The following is a 22867-nucleotide window of genomic DNA, read 5'->3' as shown; positions in this document are numbered from 1 at the left end:
GGAGTGTTGTGATAGAGAGAACAAAGCCCTTACGATACTCTTGTTCGGTGTTGGTTATTCGTGGTCCAAAGCAGCCTAATACCTCCTAACTTGCTCCTTAGAAAGAAAAATGGTATAAACAGAAATTACTTCTTTAAGACAGATGAAGTAAAGCTGCAAAAGCGTAGAGTGTAAGTTTCTGACATGTGTAGGGCTGAAACGTCGCTCTGTTCCAGGAACTGCTCTTGACTTTGGCTGCAGTGGGGCTATGCCAGGGGTGGTTAAGGCTGAGGTCTGGCACTGGACATCTTGGGTCCGACTCTTGATTCTGCCGCTTCTTGGTTATATGTGTGTCTGTGGGCAAAATACTTAACTATGAAGCATAGTTTCCTCATCTCTAAAATGGGGATAATCATACCCTTGGAGATGTTTTGAGGATTAAATGAGATGATGCATGAAAAGCATTTAGTGCAGTGCCTGATACTTGGTTAGTTTCAATCAATCCAATGTCATTATCATTTTCATCTGCTCTGAGGACTGACATTTTATTTTCCAGTTGGCCACATCTCTTTTGCTTTTACCCTTGGCTTCCACACCCTCAGGTTCTCTTTCTGCTAATTCCTCTGGCCTGGCATGTTTCGGACCAGCCATTGCCTGTGACTCAGGCGTCATCTTGCTCCTGGGTAGCATTTCCAGTCCGCGGCTGGGATGCTTCTGGACTCCGAAGCTGCACCTTCCTTCCTGTGTAGCCAAGTGCTGTTGGCTTCTTACATAGGGCTTGTGTGTTTTTTTCAGTGTGGGCTTGAATGAAACTAGCCTGAGTAAGGCAGAAGACATTCTGCATGGGTGAGGGGACCCCCCGCGAATGACCCTGGACAAATCACAGGGCTGACAAGGAAAGATTCTTCAGCTAATAGAAGGCATAATGTTGCTGGCTGTGATCCTTTGTGACAGGGATGCAAATGAGCTGGTAACAGGGCGACATCCATGAAAAACCTGGGGAGGGTACCTACATGGTAACCTGTAGCACAGGAGAACGTAGGACCCAGCACATCTGTAGCAGGAGGGAGAATGGTCAGGTTGCAAGGGACAGAGACTGCTTAAGGGAGAAAATAACTAGATAACAGAGTTCTTACTCTCTAAAAACTTCCGGTCTGCAGAGGGAAGCAGGAAGTCCATGAACGATTAAGTGGGTAGATAGATGCATCCCATTTTACCTATGAGAAAACCGAGATTGAGGATTTGAGTAACCTTGCTGGTCAAAGGTCACGCAGATACTATGCGGTAAGCGGACTGATCTGTAGATTACCGCACCTTCTACACCATAGCGAAGGAAAAATCGTATCTGTTTGGTGTTCTTACGCTTTTTCACGAGAACCATTTGTTAGAAAAACATGAGTGTACAGACCTTATCGGCAACCCACAGATATCTGAATTCATAAAATAAAGGAGGGACTTTCCACGCCCCGACCCTGCAGTCGGCTTGCTGTTTCTGCTACGTATTTTGATTTGGGGTCATTGTGCGCCCTAACCAGGGAAGCATTTCAACTCCATCAACCACTGTGCAACTGTAAGTGTAGATTAACAAGGAGACTTGGCCAAGTGATGCTGTATATGTTAATAAACTCATCAGCGTTTGCCAGAGAGGCGCATGACCTGTGGGACTGCCGGTGTGTACTAATATGATTGTCAGCCCAGACGACAGTGTAATGACATCTCCTGACACATCGGTTGGGGCAATACCTTGGGGCAAGATAATGTGAAATTGTTTTGACTACTGAACAAAAAACACTTGAAACTCACCCTTCATGTTCCCTTAACTGTTCTCCCCACTACCAAACTACAAGGATCCCATTTCCTCCCACAGTGTCTAAGTATACTCATGAAAAGGAAATATGTCGTACAATATCTTTTTGCATCCGATCGTCTCAAGTAAATGGAGCTGCAAAATGAAATGTCGGAAATGACGATGGTTATATTCATTACACCTTTGTGAGTAGCCTGTTTCTTGGAAATTTATGCATATGCTATGCTTAATAAACCATAATTTAAAAATCACCTTGCATGCAAATTTCTAAAACGGTACTATCACCCATTATACTGTTTCTTATTTTCTTGGCAGAATTTGGCACCGTCCCACCCCCTAGGAAAGCAAATGGATGCACAAATGTTGCTCTAAAGGTTGATTGATTCCACTGGAGAGAAGAGACATGTATCAAAAGGGACTGTATTTCTGTTCTCCCCATATAGGCAGAGAGGCTGACATTCATTTTTTTGTCTCTTCCATTCATTTATGTCTCTTCCATCCATTTTTTGAGGGAGCAGTGAACACTGTGAGGGGTAGGTGTTTATTTATGTCTTCCTGAAAAAGGACAAATAGCTCCTGAAAAAGGAATGAATGGATTCTCAAATAACGGAGTTAGATAGGACCTTACAAATCATAGAGTCCAACGCTCTCCTTTGGCGGAACAGTAGCCGGGGTGCATAAAGCGTGAAAGACATGATTTTTAAATGTAAAAATGATGCATTCGTGGCAGGCATCTTCCCTTCTGACACTCTGAGGAGGGAGCTCTGTCCACAGCCACTGTCTCCCACCATCATTTCCTACCTATTACCATCCTGGATGGTAGAAAGTAGGTCATGAAAGTCTTCACAAAAGTAATGGAGTTAGGAAGGGCCTTGTAGGATGCTACAATGAAAGACGGCAGGCATTTCAATGGCGTAACAGCTTGAATAATGACCCAGGAGCAGGACTAGGCAAAGTGGATTTGTGGGACAGCAACTATATACTCTCTGTCCCTAAGGAAGTCTTTATACAGAAGGCAGGGGGGGGATATGGAGTCTAAAATTCAAGATAAATTGGTGCTAGATCATAGATGACCTTGAGTGCTTTCCCTTAACTATCTCCAATCCAGATTTATTTACTGAGCAATGGGAAATCATTACAAGTTTTTGAATATGGGAGAAATTCAGAACAGCAGTATTCCAGAAAGATTGACAGAGGGGTGCAGGGGCGGAAAAGTTTTTCCTTCTTCTGTTCTAGGTTCTTTGCTGGCCTAATTAAATTGACGGGAGACAGACATACAGGAGAAAAACAAAGAAAACTTTAATACCACGTGTACTTCCTGTATACAGGGGAAAGACCCAGAAAAACTGAGTAACTCTGAAATAGCCAAAGCCACCATCACCTTAAATACCATGTTCAGCTAAAGACAAAAGAAGATGTTGGGGGTGGAAAGTCAGGTGTGGGAGTTTACTAGGAAAAGCAGAGTAAACAAGGATAAGGATTTTATGCAGATTTCTGCATTGATAAGGATTTCTAGAGATTGAGTCATACTCCCAGGTACAGCGAGGGACACACCCTTACAAATGGAGATTTCTCTTACAAATGGATTTCTCTTATAAATATACATGTCTCCTATAAAAGGACAACTTTTGATTTTTCACAGCTTCTTTTGTGTCTCTAGTTTCTTAAAAATAACTAGCTTAAAATAATCAATATGCCAGAGAGACATATTTTGGGGGTGGCAAAATTCGCTCCCCTACCCTGGTGGTGTGGTCAATGGCTCAGACCAAGAACCTCTTGGCCTTAACATTGATGCTTGAGGGGGTCTTTGTCTTTTGTTTTTGTCGGTCCTGCATAGGTTCCTCACTCCTTCCAATACCAGAGGTCCTCTCCCTGGCACGGAACCCTCTTCACGTGGCTAGGAAGGATGACCTCTCATCACAGAGTGACGTGGCTAAGCAGGTCTGGGTGGAGTGAACCACACCTCTGACTGTAAATTTTCATCTAGCAGGGATCATGTGTCCTAAGTTGTCGGGACAGTCTGAGTGAGTCTTTCCTAGACTCTTAAGAACTCTTGAAGAAATCCTTCCAGTTAGAATTGCTAAGCAGATATTTGTGACTGAGGGGCCACAGCAGCCATTTCGTGCAACACAGGAGAATTTCCTGATCTACAAGCTTAATCCAAGTACTCACAAGTGGCAAATTCTAAGCTCTAGTGGTAGAAGGAAGTGGTCCAGAGCTGAGTCTGAGAGTTGAATTGCTCTACATGAGAAAACAGGAAGAATCTGTTTTTGTTTTTGCTTTGCTGGATTAATGCCTGTTAAACCAAACTTTCTTTAAAAGGCTGCAAAAAAAGAAGATCCCTTTTATTTTTAAAAACACCACTATCCGTTATCGCAAATAAGCCACGGGATGCTCGTATGCAGTAGAAAATAAGGTGGAGTCCGTGAGGTATACATTTCCCAGGGAGCCGGTTCCATGATGTTCTTCCAATTAATCTGGGAAAATGGAGGAATAAGACCTTTCTGAACGTTTAGGGTGCGCAGCAGGTGCAAGAACCCTGTGGGGCTGGAAAACAGCTCCAAGTCAATAGGGGCGGTTTAATTACCTTTGCTCTGTGCCAGGCACAGAGAAATAGGACTTAACACGTATTATCTCTATGACACAGCTCTGGGGCAGGGACTGGTAGCATCGCTTTCCCAGGAAACTGAGGCACAGCGATTCATCAACCTTCTGAGTTCACACCTGCTGAGAGTCATCTGGTCGGCAGAGTCCAGAGGCCGTTCCCTTAACGATGGCATCTTCCTGTCACGTGGCTATGGACGGCTGAACTGGCAACACCAGCTTCTCATACACGTTTGCGGTCTCTCGGGCGAGCCTCCGAACATCTCTGTGAGGGGGTGGCACCAGGATCGCTGTCCCAATTCTATAGTTGGAGAAAGTGAAGGGTCTGCCCAGAGCGCACAGAGGAAGATCCAGGACCCAAATCCAGACTTTCTGATGACAATGCAGTGTCTTGCTAGGGCACGTACCAGCGTCATAGACCAACGCCATAAAATCACCCACTGTGCACTCAGCATCCGAGACTCAGGTACTCCGAGCCCCTAATGGGGGGAGTGGAGAGTGATCTGTCTGTCCTGGGGCTGGGGGCAAAGAGCACGTTATTTGCAGATGGAAGACTCACCTGCTCACTCCCTTCTGCTCCAGAACGATCCCCGTGGCACATAACCAACAGTCTTCGCCATAATCTTCTGCCAACTTTGCAGATGGCACCTGAGTTCTTGGGACAGGACCAGCGTGTTGGCAGCTGATGGGGAGAACACAGCCTGCAGGAGCATGTAAGGGAGTCTCTGATACTCGAGGCTTGGCAGTGCTGGAGCCCTCCTGGCCGGTCCTCTGAATTGCCCTGTCCCCACAGTGTCTGCCTGCGAGTGGAAATGCATGCCTTTCCACCAAGTTCCAACCAGAGATTTGTGCCGATGTTGAATCAGGTGCTGTAATGGGACCAAACTACCAGCCGGTTTTCCACCAAGTCCTCGCTGTCTCCAACTGACTCGTTCACAGCTGCCCGACTTTCTGCAGTGGTTCTCAGTCCTGGTTTGTATGAATGCAGCCTAGACGATGTCAGTGGTAGAGGATTTTAGTTCCCTGGCATTAATCGGGGTTTTCAGAAGGAATGGCTGTATCTAAGGAACCACCTGAAAACCTGCCAAGGCCACAGCACATCATGATTTACATTGTCCTGATGATTGGCGAGGATGTAGAGAAATTAAAGCCTTTGTGCACTGTTGGTGGGAATACAAAATGGTACTGCCACTATAGAAAACAATATGGTGGATCCTTCAAAAAACGACAAATAGAGCTACCATGAGATCCAACAATCCCCCTTGTGGGTGTCCATCTGGAAGAATTTTTAAAAAATTTTTTTCAATGTTTATTTAGTTTTGAGAGACAGAGAGAGACAGAGCATGAGCAGGGGAGGGGCAGAGAGAGAGGGAGACACAGAATCCGAAACAGGCTCCAGGCTCTGAGCGGTCAGCACAGAGCCCAACGCGGGGCTCGAACTCACGGACCGCGAGATCACGACCTGAGGCGAAGTCGGATGCTCAACCGACTGAGCCACCCAGGCGCCCCTGGAAGAATTTAGATCAGGATCTCAAAGAGACACTTGTGTCTCACGTTCATGACAGGAATAGCCAAAATGTGGATACAACCTAAGTATCCATTGACAAATGAATGGATTAAAAAAAATCACACACACACACACACACACACACACACACACACACACACGCACACACACTGGTATATATTGAAGAATTCAAAAAGAAAAAAATCCTGCAATGTGACAACACAGACGAACCCGGAGGACATTGTGCTAAATGAAATAAGCCAGACACAAAAGGACAAATATTGTATGCTTCCACTAATTTGAGATAATTAAATAGAGAAAATATTTTAAACATGGAAGCAAAAATAGAATGGTGGTTGCCAGGGGCTGGGGAGAAAGAAAAATGAGGGGCTGCTAATCAACACGTATAAAATTTCATTTATGCAAGATGAGTAAGTCCGAGAGATCGGCTGGACAACCTTGTGCCTGTAGATAACAGTATGTAGTGTACATTTAATAATCTATTAAAAGGGTAAATATGTTCAGTGTTCTTAGCACAATAAAATTTTAAAAACAAAAAAGGAAAATCTGTTGGGGCTAAAGACAAAGGCTGCTCCTTTCTCCATCTTTTTTTTTTTAATGTTTATTTATTTCTGAGACAGAGAGAAGACAGAGCATGAGTGCGGGAGGGGCAGAGAGACAGAGGGAGACACAGAATCCAAAGCAGGCTCCAGGCTCTGAGCCACCAGCACGGAGCCCGACGTGGGGCTTGAACTCACAGACCGCGAGATCATGACCTGAGCCGAAGTCGGATGCTCAACCGACTGAGCCGCCCAGGCGCCCCTTTCTCCATCTTTATATTCGTCTCCTAAGAGGAAATCACCTGCATTGCCCCAGAGCCTGCCCAGGCACGCAGGCCTTTTAAACTTAGAACATTTTCATTTTAGCTTCAAAGGAAAAAGTAAGAATTTTTCCCCAAAGAAAGACCTGAGTCGGCAGAACTAATTGGTTTATTAAGCACTGTGTACATTTTAAGAAACAGGGCTAAGATCCAGACTTACCGTGATGATATTTAAAATTTTTTAAATGTTTATATATTTTTGAGAGAGAGAGAGAGAGAGAGAGAGAGAGAGAGAGTGAGCAGGGAGGGGCAGAGAGAGATGGAGACACAGAATCCGAAGCAGGCTCCAGGCTCCGAGCTGTCAGCACAGAGCCTGACACGGGGCCCGCACCCATGAACCTCGAGATCATGACCTGAGTCAAAGTCAGATGCTTAAATGACTGAGCCACCCAGGTGGGTGGCAAGATATCAGCTTGATGATATTTTAGAGTTTCAAGAAAATTACTATGAATACATCCAAACAGGGGAGGAAAAAAAAAAATCTAAACCCAAAGAAACAAAAGTAGACTGATATCAGATTCTTCTCTACTTCTACTTTTTAAAGTTTTTATTTATTTTTTTAATGTTTATTTATTTTTGAGAGAGAGAGAGACAGAGCGTGAGCCGGGGAGGGACAGAGAGAGAGGGAGACAGAATCCGAAGCAGGCTCCAGGCTCCAAGCTGTCAGCACAGAGCCCGATGTGGGACTGGAACTCACAAGCTGTGAAATCATGACCTGAGCCGAAGTCGGTGCTTAACCGACTAAGCCTCCCAGGCGTCCCTTTATTTATTTTTGAAAGAGAGAGAGAGAGAGAGAGAAAGAGAGAGAGAGAGAGAGAGAGAGAGAGAGAGAGAGAGAGAGAGAGAACGAACTAGCAGGAGAGAGGCAGAGAGAGAGGAAGAAACAGAATCCCAAGCAGGCTCTGCACTGTCAGCACAGAGTCTGATGGGGGGGGGGGGGTCTTGAAATCATGAACAGTGAGATCATGACCTGAGCTGAAATCAAGGGCTGGATGCTTGGGGTGCCTGGGTGGCTCAGTCGGTCGAGCATCCAACTTCGGCTCAGGTCAGGATCTCACGGTTCCTGGCTTCGAGCCCCACGTCAGGCTCTGTGCTGAGCGCTCAGAGCCTGGAGCCTGCTTCGGATCCTGTGTTTCCTTCTCTCTCTGTCCCTCCCACTCCCCCACTTGTGCTCTGTCTCTGTCTGTCTCAAAAATAAATAAACATGAAAAAAAAAAGAGTTAGATGCTTAACCAGCTGAGCCACCTAGGCGCCCCTTCTTCTCCACTTCTAAAACTCCACAAAAGAGTGAGGAAAAAACTACAGTGTTTGAAAAATGGCTCAACCACTCCACGAAAACACAAACACAGTAGCAAAGAGGGGGAGAGGGTCTCGGTACGTTGGAAAATGAGGTTTGGATTGGTTATTGCAAGACTGAACACAAAATGAACCATTCTGGCACATCGTTGAGCTTGCTTCTCACGTGGGCAAGGGTTTCACAAGCCACGTGTATGTGACGCTTGCGCAAAGAAATAAGCTACTGTAGATAAGGGGAGTCAGGTTCCCCTCGGTGAGGGAGAATGGCTAGAAACAAGCAAGCAGAAGATGCTAGCATGAAGCTTCCGTTGCTGGTAAGAGGCAGAGGCTGCTGGTACCACCTCATGGTTATAACTGTCATGATGCTATTATTTCATATGGGTCCAAGTAGGTACAGAAGTATAGACCAGGCTCGGATACAAGGCTGTAGAATACACACGGGTATTATCCTGCTCTCGATGCGGAGTGCTTCCTAGAAGCGACACCCCATTGGCAACAGACAGGTGCACTCAGATCCTGGTTTCTGTCTCCGTTCGGGCTGCTCTAGCGGAATACCACAGATTGGATGGTTTAGAAGCAACAGAAATTTATTTCTCATAGTTCTTGAGGCTGGCAAGCCCAAGATCAAGGTGCCAGCAGATCTGGTGTCCGGTGAGGGCCCACCCTGGTTCGCTGATGGCCATCCTTCGGCTGTGTCCTCACATGGCAGGAGGGACAGGGGGCTCCTCGGGGTCTCTTTCCTAAGGACTGCCCCCTCACGAGCGCATCACCTCCCAAAGATTTCACGTCCAAATAGCACCACATTGGGCGTTTGGACTTAACATATGAATTGGCGGGGAACACAAATATTGAATGTATAGTATTACCCGAATACTGTTCTTCAATAAAAGGGATCAAGGCTCTCTAGAACAGTGGCTGATTCTAAGGCTGTACGGGGAAAATACAAGATGAGGGTCTTGTAGGGCCCCCCCCCCAAAAAAAAAACCAATGAAATACTTAAAAACAAAATAGGGGCATGTCAAAAAGACACAGGGTAACCCAAAAGAGATCCTGGTGGCCAAGCTCGAGCAACGTGAGGAACGAAATATATAATAATAGCATTTAGCTTTGGATCATAACCGAAGAATAAAATAAATATTCTCAAGTCCATACCGCTTTCAATACTTGATGGAATAAGTAAATAGGTGAAGAGTGCACTTATCTTGATGAGCATGGACGAGTACATGGAAGGGTCGAATCATTCTATTGTACACCTGAGACTAATACCACACTGCACGTGAGCTATGCCGGACTTAAAATAAAATTAAAAAATGATCATCCGTCAATCAATAAGTGGAGAAGGGACAGACAGCCCTGAAAGAAAAATTCCAGTAAGTAAATACAGAAGGGATCAGGGAGAGCTAACACCTAAGATGTTAGGTTTAGGAGAAGCCCGAAGGAAGAAGGTGTAGGAACTCTCTGTAACCTTCTGGAAATCCGGTAATCTAGAATTCTTTCAAGACGTTTGTTTTTCTTAAAGCACAAGCACGCTTCAATTAATTGAAAGAACTGTAGCTATGTGATGATGACTGTAAGAAACACAACCAAAGCCAAGTATCACGGAATATATATGTGATGGGTGAGAATGCATTAGGGCAAGTTTGAGCAAAAAAGAAGACAAAGGGACATTACCGTCAGACGACATACAATGGCGGGTAGAGTGTATTAAGGGGAAAGAATCCATTTCAGTTTGATAGTAATTATCAGCCTCAATAAAGGTATAATTGCACGAAACTTGATCCATCAAATGAAACGTCTTCGCAGTATATAAAGGAAAGACTCTTGGTAAGTGTAGACAACATTAACAGAAATATGAATGTTGATGATTTTAACACACCACATTTGGTCAAGTAGACATAACATGCGTAATTGGATAATAAAAGAAATAAGGTTGATTTACTAGATATGTCAAACTTTTTAACCAACGGAGAATACATATTCTTTACAAAGCCCCAGGGAGAATTTTGAAAATTGATCATAATCTACAGTACAAAAAGCCTTCAATGATTTCTAAAAGGAAAGAATGTGCAGACACTCTAATGTGGTCACGATGCAATAAAACTAGAAATTGACAGAATTTATGACAACAGCGACAAAATCCTAAATACTTAGAAATGGGGAGAAAAGAACCTAACAGCGTCCTGTAAAGTGTGTGCGCAAAGACGATGTTTTAATTACAGAGTATTTGGATGAAAACAAAACTGAGCAGAACTTCAGAATGCAGTCCAAACTGCAGTCAAATGCAAGCTAACAGATTAAATCATTTTATTTCAAAATGGAATAAGAAAAACTAAATGAGATGATGAACTCAATGAGACGGAAAACGGGCAAGGGAATTACAAACCGCAGGAGAAAATGAACGCGTCTAAAATCAGAAAAATAATTAGAAGAAAGTAAATAGTAGAATCAGTAATTTAAGGGCTGGCTCCTATCATTTCTAAAGAGTTCATGTGAGGGGCTCAGTCAATTAAGGACCCAAGTCTTGATTTCAGCTCAGGTCACGATCTGACAGTTCATGAGACTGAGCCCCACACTGGGCTCTGCATTGACTGTGTGGAGCCTGCTTGGGACTCTCTCTCTCCCTCTCTCTCCCTCCCCCCTCCCAATAAATACACAAACAAATAAACATTAAAAAAAAAAGAGTTCAAGTAAAATCGGCAGTAGTTTTTCCTTAAATGTTTGACATAATTGGAGCTTCTTTGGTGGGAGAAGGTATTTGATCATGGATTAAATATCTTTAGGGGCACGTGGGTGGCTCAATCGGGTGGGCGACCAACTTCAGCTCAGGTCATGATCTCACAGTTAGGTTCCTGAGTTCAGGCCTCGAGTTGGGCTCTGCGCTGTGAGCAGAGCCTGCTTTAGATTCTCTGTCCTCCTCTCTTTCTGCCTCTCCCCTGCTCGCTCACTCTCTCTTGAAAATAAAATAAAAACATGAAAAAATATCTTTCAAAGAGTTGAAACTATTCAGATCTTCTATTTCTTCCTGAGTCAGTTTTGGTAAATTACGTTTTCAAAGGAATGCGCTTATTTCATTTGAGTCATTGTATTTATTGGCATAAAGTCCCCCATAATATCCTTTTTAAGAAATCTATAGAATCTGTGATGATATCACCCTTGTAATTCCTGGCGTTCATTTGTGTCTTCTTTTTTTTTCTTTTTCTTGATCAGTGTTCCTAGACACTGTATCAATTTTCTTTAGTCTTTTCAAAAAAAAACCAAGCATGAATTTTGTTGATTTTCTCTATTAGTTTTTCCTATTTGGTTGACTTTGTCTTTATTATTCTATCCTTGCTCTTTGTCTAAGGTATGATTTATCCTCCTTTTCACAATTTCTTAAGACGGAACTTGATTTGTGATTTTAAACCTTCTCATTTATTTATTTATTTAAAGACGGGAGGGGGGCGGAGAGAAGGAGAGAGAGAGAGTGAGTGGGGAAGGGGCAGAGAGAAAGGGAGAGAGAGAATCCCAAGCAGACTGTGCTGTCAGCGCAGAGCCTGATGCAGGGCTTGAACTCACCCACTGTGAGATCATGACCTGAGCCCAAACCAAGAGTCAGACCTTAACCAACTGAGCCACCCAGTTGCCCCTAAATAATTCCTTTTGATGAATAGTTACTTATCATTGGTACCATTTGTCCCTGGGTGTAGTTTTTTTACAGGTCGTTCACACAGGTTCAGCAGGAAGCCAGTATCTTCTTGCCTGGTCAGTCTCACCTGGTGGAGATTCTCATCCGGGCAACCCCTCCGTCTGTCTTTTGCTTGTACCATGAACCGCCACGCTTCTCCGAATGTTAAGGGATAGCAACATCTCTCTCTGAGTTCCGGTCATCATCCAGAGTTTTCTCTAATATACTCATTTGGTCATTTGCATTGGGAGCTGAATCCAGTGGAGAGCCCTGACTGAAACTTCTATGTAGATAACCTGGAATTCTTCCCATATCTTTTACCTATTGAGGTTGTTGCGAATTCTATGCTTCTTGATATTAATGTGACACGTGATTTCTTTTCCCTTTGCATTTAACTGACATGTTTTCATATCCTCTGAATGTAACTTCTCCAGGTTCCTTTGTCTCCATTACACTCAAAATAGTTAACCTCTCCTTTTGTGCTGTGAGCTTATGGTCTTTGTTTTCTTATGCTGAACCAGTTTCCAATTCACATTTATTGTCTCCATGCCATCCTGCTTTATTCTTTCCTCTCTACGCTCATACATTGGTTTTCTTTTCCTATCTTTTGGGATATGAGCCATATATATTTGTTTTCTCTAGAGAATTTAAAAATATAAATCCTGCTTTTAATTCAATTATAGCTTCGTTTTAAGTTTTTTTTTTTTTTTTTAAACTGCATCCATTAGCGCTTTCATTATCAATCTCAAGTAGGAAACACTATCTACCATTTCTCTTTCAGTTCGGAAAATTATAAAATTCCTTATTTTTTTCCACTTTCTGTTTTATGTGAAATAGGAGATTTTAGAAGCTGCTTATTATTTTTTTCCTCATTTTAAAGCCTTCTAATCTTTCAAAATCACTTATGGCAATTCCACAGTGCTTTGCAACTTTATTTTAAATGTATTAAGACTTAATTATGTATGTAAACAATTCCAAGTTTCATTTCTAGCCCTTTATACTACTTCCTCATTACAGAGTCTGAGTTTTTAAAGATTGCCACAGTTTCTTATTACATTTGAGTTCAGTTTGGGGTAACATTTTTCTGGATAGGTATGTGGGTTGCATGCTCTAACTATTTGCGTATCTGGGAGCTTTTCCTATTTTCACACGTGAGTAGCATTTTGCCTAGGAATTGGGAGGTTAGTCAATTTTCCTCTCAAAACTCTTTATGGATTTCTCCAGCGACTTGACACATTTAATGTCACAGAGGAGCGGCCTCAAACCATCCTGGTCCTTGTTTGCTCTGCAAAAGAATTTACTAGACAAGTTCCTTCCTACAATGAGCTCCCCATACTGAGCTTGTGGACTCGACAATATCAGTTGAGTTGTAAAAGTTTAAATTACATTTTAATGTGGTCCTGGTAACTTGTCAGAAAAGTCAAGACGAACCTGCTCAGAGCACATGTTCCCAAAGGACGGAATAAGATTGTGATGTATGGTATGGTTTAGGGAAACGAGTTTCCTGCCCTAGCCCTTGGTCGCAAACAGGAGAGTGCAGGGGAAGCAGGAGGGTGGTCGTGAACAGAGAACAAGGAAATGTGGTGGAGATGTGAAATCACCACCAGTTGACCTACGTTCAGTCAGTTGTCACGGGTTTGGTTAAAGTGCTGAAAATAAGATCACAACAAAATGTCCTATTTGCTTCCTATATAGAAAGAGGTCTAGAAATGTTTCTGAAAATAGAATATGTATGTTTTGCCACCTTGTGAAAACTGTCCTTCGTATTACGATTGTGTCTATGGACTTTCTCTGTTTTTAGAGTAACAGTTGTGTAGTATTTAAATGTTCTGTTTATTGGGATGATAATATTACATACCGAGTACATTGCTTTGCTGGTAAATATCATGTATATTTATGGGAGGTAAGTGTAATGTAGTATTATATAGCTGAGGAACCCAAAATAAAACTTATTATGGCCCGAAGTATATTATAGACTATAGAGCTAATAATCTTTTGAGATAGATAATGCTATAAATGATGATTTTTGTGCACTCGGCCAAAGTACCCCCCAACACACACCAAAGGGGGGAAAACCCGACAGGGTGAGGGGAAGAAGCCATCTTTCATATACTCTGACTTTCTTACGGTTTCCAGAATTCCGATGAGTCTAACTCCTGCTGGGATATTTCCTCTGGGCTGACACGGGTTTCAGAAAGACATACAGTGGGACCGTTTCCTAATAAACCTGCACGTTTGTGTGTCGGATGTCTCGGAGCTGTCCCCGCACAGACCTGCTCTGCCCACATTCCGCAGGGAGCAAAAGCCGGGGAGGGAAGTGTCACAATCTATGCCCAGCTGGTCTGGATTATCCAACCTCTGAGGTGTATCCGCCGCTGCCCCTGTATCCCATTATAAATCACCTCCTTGCTGAACATCAGGCCCGGCTGGGGTCTGATTCATTGGCTGCAGGCTGCTACCTGGCTCCCTAGAAGCCTGTGTCTCTGTCCTGTAATAGTCATCATGTTTTAAGCAACCTTCACATTTCTGAACAGTTACATAGTGTCCTCAGCTGAAGAAAGAGGAAGTCTGGAGTCCATTTCCGGCAGCTAGCAGGGAGCTGTTTTCCTCTCCTTGACATTAGCAAGGTTTGTCAGCTTGTTAATCTTTAAGGGGATTTGGGGTTGAATTTTTTTTTTGGGGGGGGGGGGGAGGTGGGGCGGATACTATAATCAGAGCTCTTCAAAATGGTTTGAGGGAGTAAAATAGATGCCCATGTTTTTTATGGCTACGATTCCCACTTGGCCTTGGGTTTCAAGTCCCAAGTTTATGCGAAGGGAAAACCACAAACTGTTGGATGTATAAGCGCTCTCATAATAGTCTCTACCTTTTTTTCCTGATGACTTCCAAGTCTGTTTCCATCATTCTGAGGTAGCAGAAGCAATCAATAACTGTAATATAAATTATATTTGGATTGAGCATTCAAGCATTACAGTCTGCCAGAGTCTCCACGAGGCCAAGGTTAACCAGCAAGGTTGGCCCCGACAACAGTTTCCTCCTTTCCCATTATTTTTCTACCCTGATGCCCAGAAGCCACGTAAGATCTGGTGAGAAACGCAGAATTAGGGAGTTACTAGATTAATCCCCTTTCACAGACTAGCTTTGTTCTGATATACTCCCCTAAGTTGCAAAAAGCATATTAGCCATGAGATAAAACAGGGGAGGAGAAATTCTCCCACAGAGACTGCTTCTAACAGTCGCGCTTACCAATTATTCTCTGACGAATACATATTTGCCTTAGACAAAACGGTTGAGAGATGCTCCATCTGGCAAACATCTCGCGAAGCTTCTGTACGGCTCGAACAATCACGGCATTGTTTCCAGTATCAAGTGGTAGATGTGGAGTCAGAATGACGTCTGCCCCTTCTAGATCCTGGGTTCAGGTTCCCTCCTTGGGGCGAAGAGAGACGTCTTCTAAAGAGCGTCCTCTCTAGACTTTTCCTGGAGAAATGCTGTGCTCAGAACGCCACGCCCTGTCCATGAGAGCAGTAGGTAAACCGTCTTTCATGAACCCTGAAGGCTGCAGAAGTACTTAAGGTCCCCGTGGGAACGTGGAGGAAAAGGAACGACGTCTGGAGCCACCCTGGAGCACCTGAGCTCAGTCAGTTGAGCATCCGACTTCGTCTCAGGTCGTGATCTCACGGTTCGCGGGTTCGAGCCTCGCGTCGGGCTTTGCATCAGCCTCCACGCTGTGTGGAACTTGCTTGGGATTCTCTCTCTCTGCCTCTCTTTCTGCCCTTCCCCTGCTTGTGCTCTCTCTCTCTCTCTCTCTCTCTCTCAAAAATAAAGAAACTTAAAAAATATTGCGGGTAGCAATATTTTTGGAGAAAATTTCTATAAGTTTGGAAAAATTTCTGTAAGTTTGGAGAAATTTTTGTAAGATTTGAAATATAGCAGAGAAAAATGCCAGTGTTCCTGACTACGGAAAGTCCCAACCCTTGATGAACCCACTTTACACAGACAATCAATGTCTTGTAACAGAGATCTTTTCTTCCTCCAGGATTCAGTAGCATTTCATGCTCCTGAAGAAGCAGAGGTGGGTCAGAAATGCTTACCAAACATAACATACATCCTTTTCTTAATGGCTTTATTTTTGAGGGAGAAAGAAAGAGAAGGTGGGGGAGGGGCAGAGAGAGAGAGGGAGACAGAGGATCCAAAGCGGGCTCTGCACTGACAGCAGAGAGCAAGTCCGATGCGGGGCTTGGGCTCCCCAACCACGAGATGACCAGAGCCAAAGTTGGATGCTTAACCGACTGAGCCATCCAGGTGCCCCGCCCGCACCCTTTTTAGGGGCGCCTGGGTGGCTCAGTCGGTTGAGCGTCCGACTTCAGCTCAGGTCACGATCTCGCAGTCCGTGAGTTCAAGCCCCGCGTCAGGCTCTGGGCTGACGGCTCAGAGCCTGGAGCCTGTTTCCGATTCTGTGTCTCCCTCTTTCTCTGACCCTCCCCGATTCATGCTCTGTCTCTCTCTGTCTCAAAAATAAAATAAAAATGTTAAAAAAAATAAAAAATAAATAAAAAGCTGTTTTTTTTTTTTGTTCTTCATGAAACTAAAAAATACTGCAAAATTTTCTGTCGACATTTATTCTTTTGGCCTGCCTTCAGTGAACTTTTAAGGAGAGGCAGGGAGGCCTGACAGAAGAATACAAGGAATGTTTGTAATTAGAATTGGGTTTGGGTCCTAATTCTGCTACTTATTATCTACATATTTTGGGGTAAGTTACCAAGTCCCTCTATATTCAAATGCCCTCATTTATAAAATATAAATATCTAAGCAGCTTCATTCCTATGAATGTTAAATAGAAAAACCACAGAACTGGTTACAACAGAGACCAACAAACTGAGGTCTCCATTCATTTGTTTATTTGAAGTTTCTTTTGAATGAATCTTTAGGAGAATGGCTTTGTAGCTCTGTGAAGCATTCAAAACCCTATCGATTATCATTTTAATATCTGTAAGCATTGGGTGGTCTGGGAGGATGAAAGAATGCAGGCTTCCATCAAGTTCAAAGGCATTCAGCAGTAGACAGAAAATACACCTACATAATGTAAGACCTTGCCTTACAAGGCAAGAGAAAATCTGATGAGGTAATCAACCTAGGTTCAAGTTGCAGGTGTCCATGAGTAGAAGGAATTGAGAAATGCCCAAGACATGAGTCCAGAGGTCTCGCACCACATGAAAATCTACAGAGTCATTGACGCGTACCAAATATCAACATGGTTTAAGGTACCCCATCAAAGTTGCTGACAAGAATCCAGTCGGCGTCCTGGCTGAAATTTTTCTTTTTGCCACATGCTGAAAAAGCAACTCCACATCATCCGCGGATTAATATAATAGTGTCCTTCCTTGGCAGAAATAACGGTCCTGAATGCATGCAACTCTGGACCTCCCACCCGTCAGAAATATCTTGCCTAATTTCACATAGATTACTTGAGAGGGAAAATAGCCTCCTTAGTGGTGTGCACCTTATAAACCGCCCCCACCCCCCCCTCAAAGAGTCAGAACTCAGCATTCAAATGTGGAATTAAAAGAACACAGTGGTGGGGCACCTGGGTGGCTCAGTCAGTTAAGTGCCTGACTGAGTTCATGGGTTCGAGCCCCGCATCGGGCTCTGTGCTGACAGCTGGGAGCCTGGAGCCTGCTTCAGATTCTGTGTCTCACTCTCTCTCTGCCCCTCCCCCATGTGTGTGTGCTCTCTCTCTCTCTCTCTCTCCAAAAAAAAAAACAAAAAAACCCAAACATTAAAACTTTAAAAAAACACAATGGTTTTAATATTTAGTGTTAAACATTATATTTATGCTTGTTTATTAGAAGTCTAAGGGATGGCTTAAGTTACAAAGAAGTTAAGGAAGTCAAACATATCATATTTAAATATGCAATCTGAGATACTCCAGGGAATTAAATTATTTAAATTTATAACCAGGACCATGCATTAATCAAAAGAACTTTAAGAGTGAATAGTAAAATTGCTAAGAGAATAAAGAGAATAATACAATTTATAAGTACTATTTATTTATTTATTTATTTTTGAGAGAGAGAAACAGAGCACATGAGCAGAGGAGGGACAGAGAGAGAGAGAGAGAGAGAGAGAGAGAAGAGAGAGAGAGGAGAGAGAGAGGAGAGAGAGAGGAGAGAGAGAGAGACAGACAGACAGAATCCCAAGTAGGCTCTGTGCTGTCAGTGTAGAGTCCAATGTGGGGCTTGAACACATGAACTGTGAGACAATGACCTGAGTGGAAGTCAAGAGCCGGATGCTTAACCGACTGAGCCACGCAGGCGCCCCTATAATTAGAATTTAAGAGAATTTTTAAAAAATTAAAAAAAGAACTTAAAAGTGCAAGGAAGAGCTAAGCTTTTAACTTTGTAACTGAAACATGTCAAATATTAATCTTAGAAATTAAATAAGGGCACCTGGGTTGCTCAGTTGGTTAAGTGTCTGACTTCAGCTCAGGTCATGATGCCACAGTTTGGTTCGTGGGTTCAAGCCCCACACTGGGCTTGCTTCTGTCAATGTGGAACCTGCTTTGGATCCTCTGTCCCCACCCCCACCCCCCGCCCCTCCTCCACTCATGCTTTCTCTCTCTCAAAAATAAACAAAACATTAAAGAAATTAAATAAACTTCTGAAGAGTCCCTTCTGTGCACAAAAACTACCCCTCAGATTAATTCTCAAAAACAAAACAACATTCTTTTTTTTTTTTTTTAACATTTATTTATTTTTGAGAGACAGAGAGAGACAGAGCATGAACGGGGGAGGGTCAGAGAGAGAGGGAGTCACAGAATCCGAAGCAGGCTCCAGGCTCTGAGCTGTCAGCACAGAGCCTGACGTGGGGCTCAAACTCACGAACCGTGAGATCATGACCTGAGCCGAAGTCCGATGTTTAACCGACCGAGCCACCCAGGCGCCCCTAAAACAACAACATTCTTAAATTAATAACAATAACTCAGGGATATTATTTTCACAACTGGAATGAGCTGGACGCCACGAACTGTAGGCTGAAATCTTTTTCACCATCTCCCGTTAACCTTGTTCTGTGGAAAAACTCTCTATCCACTCCTAGCTCTCATCTCATGTGGGCTCCCCAGCTTTTTCTGTCTCTCTCATAAAATGAAGACTCCAACCTTGTCTTCGTAAACAAGTAACTCCAGTTCGGAGCAGTGACAAAACCCCAAATTCCATTCAACTTTAAGATACTCCCCCACCCTCAGCGTGGCTCACCTGCTTCCGGACCTGAAGCCCAGAGCAGAGGGCAGGGGGCTGGGCTGCCTCTTCGCGGAGTCCTGGCTCCACTGCTCTTCCTCAGGAAGAAGCTCCCACAGTGTTGGAACCAGAAGGGGAGGAAGGGAGGGCAGAAAGGAACTTGCATGGCATCATTACAACGTGTCTTGGTACCCTCCAGCGGTGGCAGATTCCACAGACTGATTCTTTTGATGTGGCATCATTTGTGAGTCTTCCACAGAGCCTCCTCTGGGGTCTTCTAGCTATGGTTTCTATGACTCAAGGAGGGTCAATGTACTCAATGTACATGTATGTACATGTATGATTCAATGTAACCCAACGCTGTGTTGGTGCTCCTCCCCCATTCCAGATATCGTCTTGGATGGGAACCCTTTGAAAGACGACACTACGGTGGCTCCCTTCCATTGCATCCACATCTAATCCCAAGGGAAACCCATTTTTTTTTTTTTTTTTGCCACCAGTGGAAACACAACCCGTCCTCCCACCCCCCGCCCACCTGTGCATTCATCTCTCTTTTCTGTCAGCTCCATTTTCTTAGGTCTGTATCACACCCCAGACTCTGCATCTCCGTGGTCAGAGAACACAGATCTGAGTCGTCAAGGATTTTTACCTGCCTTGGGGAGCATGGTGGCACTCTCCTCCTCTCCAGATCGACAAAGGAAGAAAGGAAGAAGGAATAACTGCCATCACTTTTTCCACCATTCTCTCCAAAGCAATTTTCTCCACGTCAACTCTTCTGATACCTTCGGGTTGGGTGATGGGCTAATGCAGGCAGAGCCAAATCTGCAATCTGTTGGTGGTCCCTGCCCCTTGATTTGGGAATGAGGATCCTTGGGACTTATTACACCTTTCTTAGCTTTGGGGAACGAAGCTTGGTAGTCTCATGGCAATATTCTGTCATTCAATTGCTGTGAGCAAACATTTTACGCAGGTAATTCACAGAAGATATTTTCATAGCCTAAGCATTCAGTATCATTGAGTAATTATTTCTCAAGTTGAGAAATGTGCACCCTTACAGGCTCACTGGCATCTCTAAGATATGTGTCAATGTGTCACTTCTCCTTTAAAAGTATGAAAAACCTAAGACTATTACAGGCTGTGCATAAACACTTTATGCACAGATGACCACTGTTAACATCTTGCTATGTATTTGTGGGAAATCCATTTCTCACAAGCCTGAGATGCTATTGTTTTCGCTGGTTCTTTTGTAATCTACTAGCTAAATCCAAATATTTTACTATTTATTTTGTTATTATATGTGTTTCTTTGTAATTTATAAAATACGGTTATGCACATTATAAAATCTAATGATACAAACAACTTTATACTAAAAAGCATAAAGTCTCCCACTGCAATCTTTCTCAACTCAAATCCTACTCCCTAGATGTGACCACTTTTAACAGTTTCTGTATTAGATACTTCTGGTGGATCTTCTTGTCTCTAAGTCAGAGGTCTGGTTTCTAACTTCACATTAAAAAAATACCCAGGAATTTTCTAAATTTCTGCATCCTAGCCCTTCCTTAATATTAACTGACCTGGATTCCTGGGGGCAGGACTCATGTAATGATATTAATTTTAATGCCCAGTTGGTAATTTTGCTGCACCTTGAGAGTTAAGAGCCACTGAGTTATATAATATGCTTACAGAATAATTGTTTGACCTATCCGTTTTAGGAACTATTTATTAGTTTTCTGTTATGAGAACTGAAGATTTCGTTTGCTTACACAATCCCTATCTTTCCCCTTCCACATGCTTCTCACTGTGGGTAATTACATAATTATAAATGTTTTTCCATTGGCTGCATTTAGAATTTAAAACCAATGCTGATACTTCTATATCTGGTTCATCAAATTTAGACATTATCCCCTTATTACCCATTACATGAGATGAGACTATTACCCTCCTTTTCCTCTCTTCACCTTCCCCCCATCCTACCTACCGACTTCTGTGAACTGTATACATGTTTGCATATTGCGAGACTGACAGCATGAACATTATATTCTAGAATGTTATATATATATATCATTATTATATACTTATATATACTATTATTGTATATTTTTAACAACAATATCATATGATAACGTTAGTAAGGGTCTTCCCCCATCACTTATTAGCTTTGTAATCTTAGTCAAGTTGCTTAACTACTTTTTGCCTTAGTTCTTCATCTCTAAAAAGAGGAAAATAATGTATATCTTTGGGGTTGCTGTGAAGGTGGTATCACTAACCCATGGCAGGCAGTAAAGACTCACTATATGTTAGTTACTCTTTACTGCTTAGCCCAGTCATGTGTAAGCATCACATTTTTACTGCTTCGACATGACTGTCTCTGGACCACCTAAAAGCAGAATCCCTCTTGAATCAAGGTTAAATGAATTTCTTTTTCTTACGTTCTAACAACAGCTTTTTAAAAATGCTATTGTCAATTTTTGTTTCATATTCTGACCTCAGATTTCCTGTGCGGTTTCTCCCTCACCTTGCCAGAAGTCTCTACGTGCCTTTCTTTTTTCTTGCTTGAAAAAATGTGGTGTGTCCCACTACATCTTCAAAATATTTCAGCCTTTCCATTATGTGCACGGAATTTCCATTATGACTGCACGGAATCCACTTTCTTCCTGGGGACACTCATCCGCCCCCTGACCTCTTGCTACAATCTAGACCAGATGCTTTCTAGGCTTCATGGACACCACTGGGGTCTATCAGTGTTTCCTGCATTCCACTATTTCCTCCCTTTGATCTCTCTCTATTTTTGCTGGTGTAAATCCTCAAATAATTTCCTCAGAATGGTACATGAAAGGCGACGTTTCTTAATCTTTGCATACTTGGAAACCTTATTATTTGCCATCAGGCATTCACAATGAAACTCTTAGCAGTATTTTTTTTCTTTCTAATTGACAAGCTCATTCTAAAACCCATAGGGAAACAAGAAAGACCCACACTAACCAAAACAACTTTGAAAAAGAAAAACAAACTTGGAGAGCTAATTGTACCGAACTTCAAGGCTTGTTTTAAAGCTATAGTATTCAATAACGTGTGATATTCGTATAAAGATAAACAAAGAACTCAATGCCTTGGGTATCTTCCAAATCTCAACCACTTTAAAGGGTCATTTCTTTCCATGTGGGGCTCACAAGGCAGACCTGACCAACTCCCAGCTGGGCATGATCACCCACAAAAATGCATCTCTGGTAATACATGTGTTCTAGATCTCAGCAGTCCCATCAACGGTATGGGTCCAACTTCAACAGAAGAATCTTCTTGCAATTAGGATGCTGGGAACACCTGGCATTGTTATCGAACACCTTGGACTCTATGTCGTTTCGTTACCACTGTGGCCACTGTGGTTCATACAGCCATCTCCCTGAGTAGATTTGGATGCCAGCCTCCCACTGACATCCCTGCTTTCAACCATTCTGCACACTGAAGTTACACTGCCTTGTCCAAAATGCAGATCCAGGGGTACCTGGGTGGCTCAGTCAGTTAGGCATCCAACTTCAGCTCAGGTCATGATCTTGTGGTGTGTGAGTTTGAACCCCGCACTGGGCTCTGTGCTGACAGCTCAGAGTCTGGAGCCTGCTTCAGATTCTGTCTCCATCTCTCCCTGCCCCTTTCCCTCTTGTATTCTGTCTGTCCATCTCTCTCTCAAAACGAAATAAACATTGAAGTGCAGACTAGTAAAGTCATCCCTCCATGACACCTTCCCTGCCAACACGCTCACAGAGATCCCAGATTCTTCAACATGACTTCATATAACCTATGCAAGGTGGCTCTCTCTCCTTAAGTCGAGCTTTTCCAATGTACCAGGCTCTCTCTCACATTCTGATTTATGCACCTAGATTTGAGTCTAGAATGT

General features: G+C 43.1%; 1 long non-coding RNA gene across 1 annotated transcript; it reads right to left on the bottom strand.

The window, feature by feature from the left end:
- Window positions 1-494: 494 nt before the first annotated feature.
- On the bottom strand, window positions 495-21609 carry LOC122233471. The gene is made up of 2 exons (XR_006211003.1): window positions 21461-21609; window positions 495-1196 (listed from the first exon to the last, which is right to left on the bottom strand). It is a non-coding gene; the product is annotated as an uncharacterized LOC122233471 (long non-coding RNA).
- Window positions 21610-22867: the final 1258 nt, after the last annotated feature.

The sequence above is a fragment of the Panthera tigris genome, chromosome E1 (genome assembly GCF_018350195.1).
Source record: "Panthera tigris isolate Pti1 chromosome E1, P.tigris_Pti1_mat1.1, whole genome shotgun sequence".
In the NCBI taxonomy this organism is placed as follows: Eukaryota; Metazoa; Chordata; class Mammalia; order Carnivora; family Felidae; genus Panthera; species Panthera tigris.
This window is presented reverse-complemented; position numbering and strand designations above follow the sequence as displayed.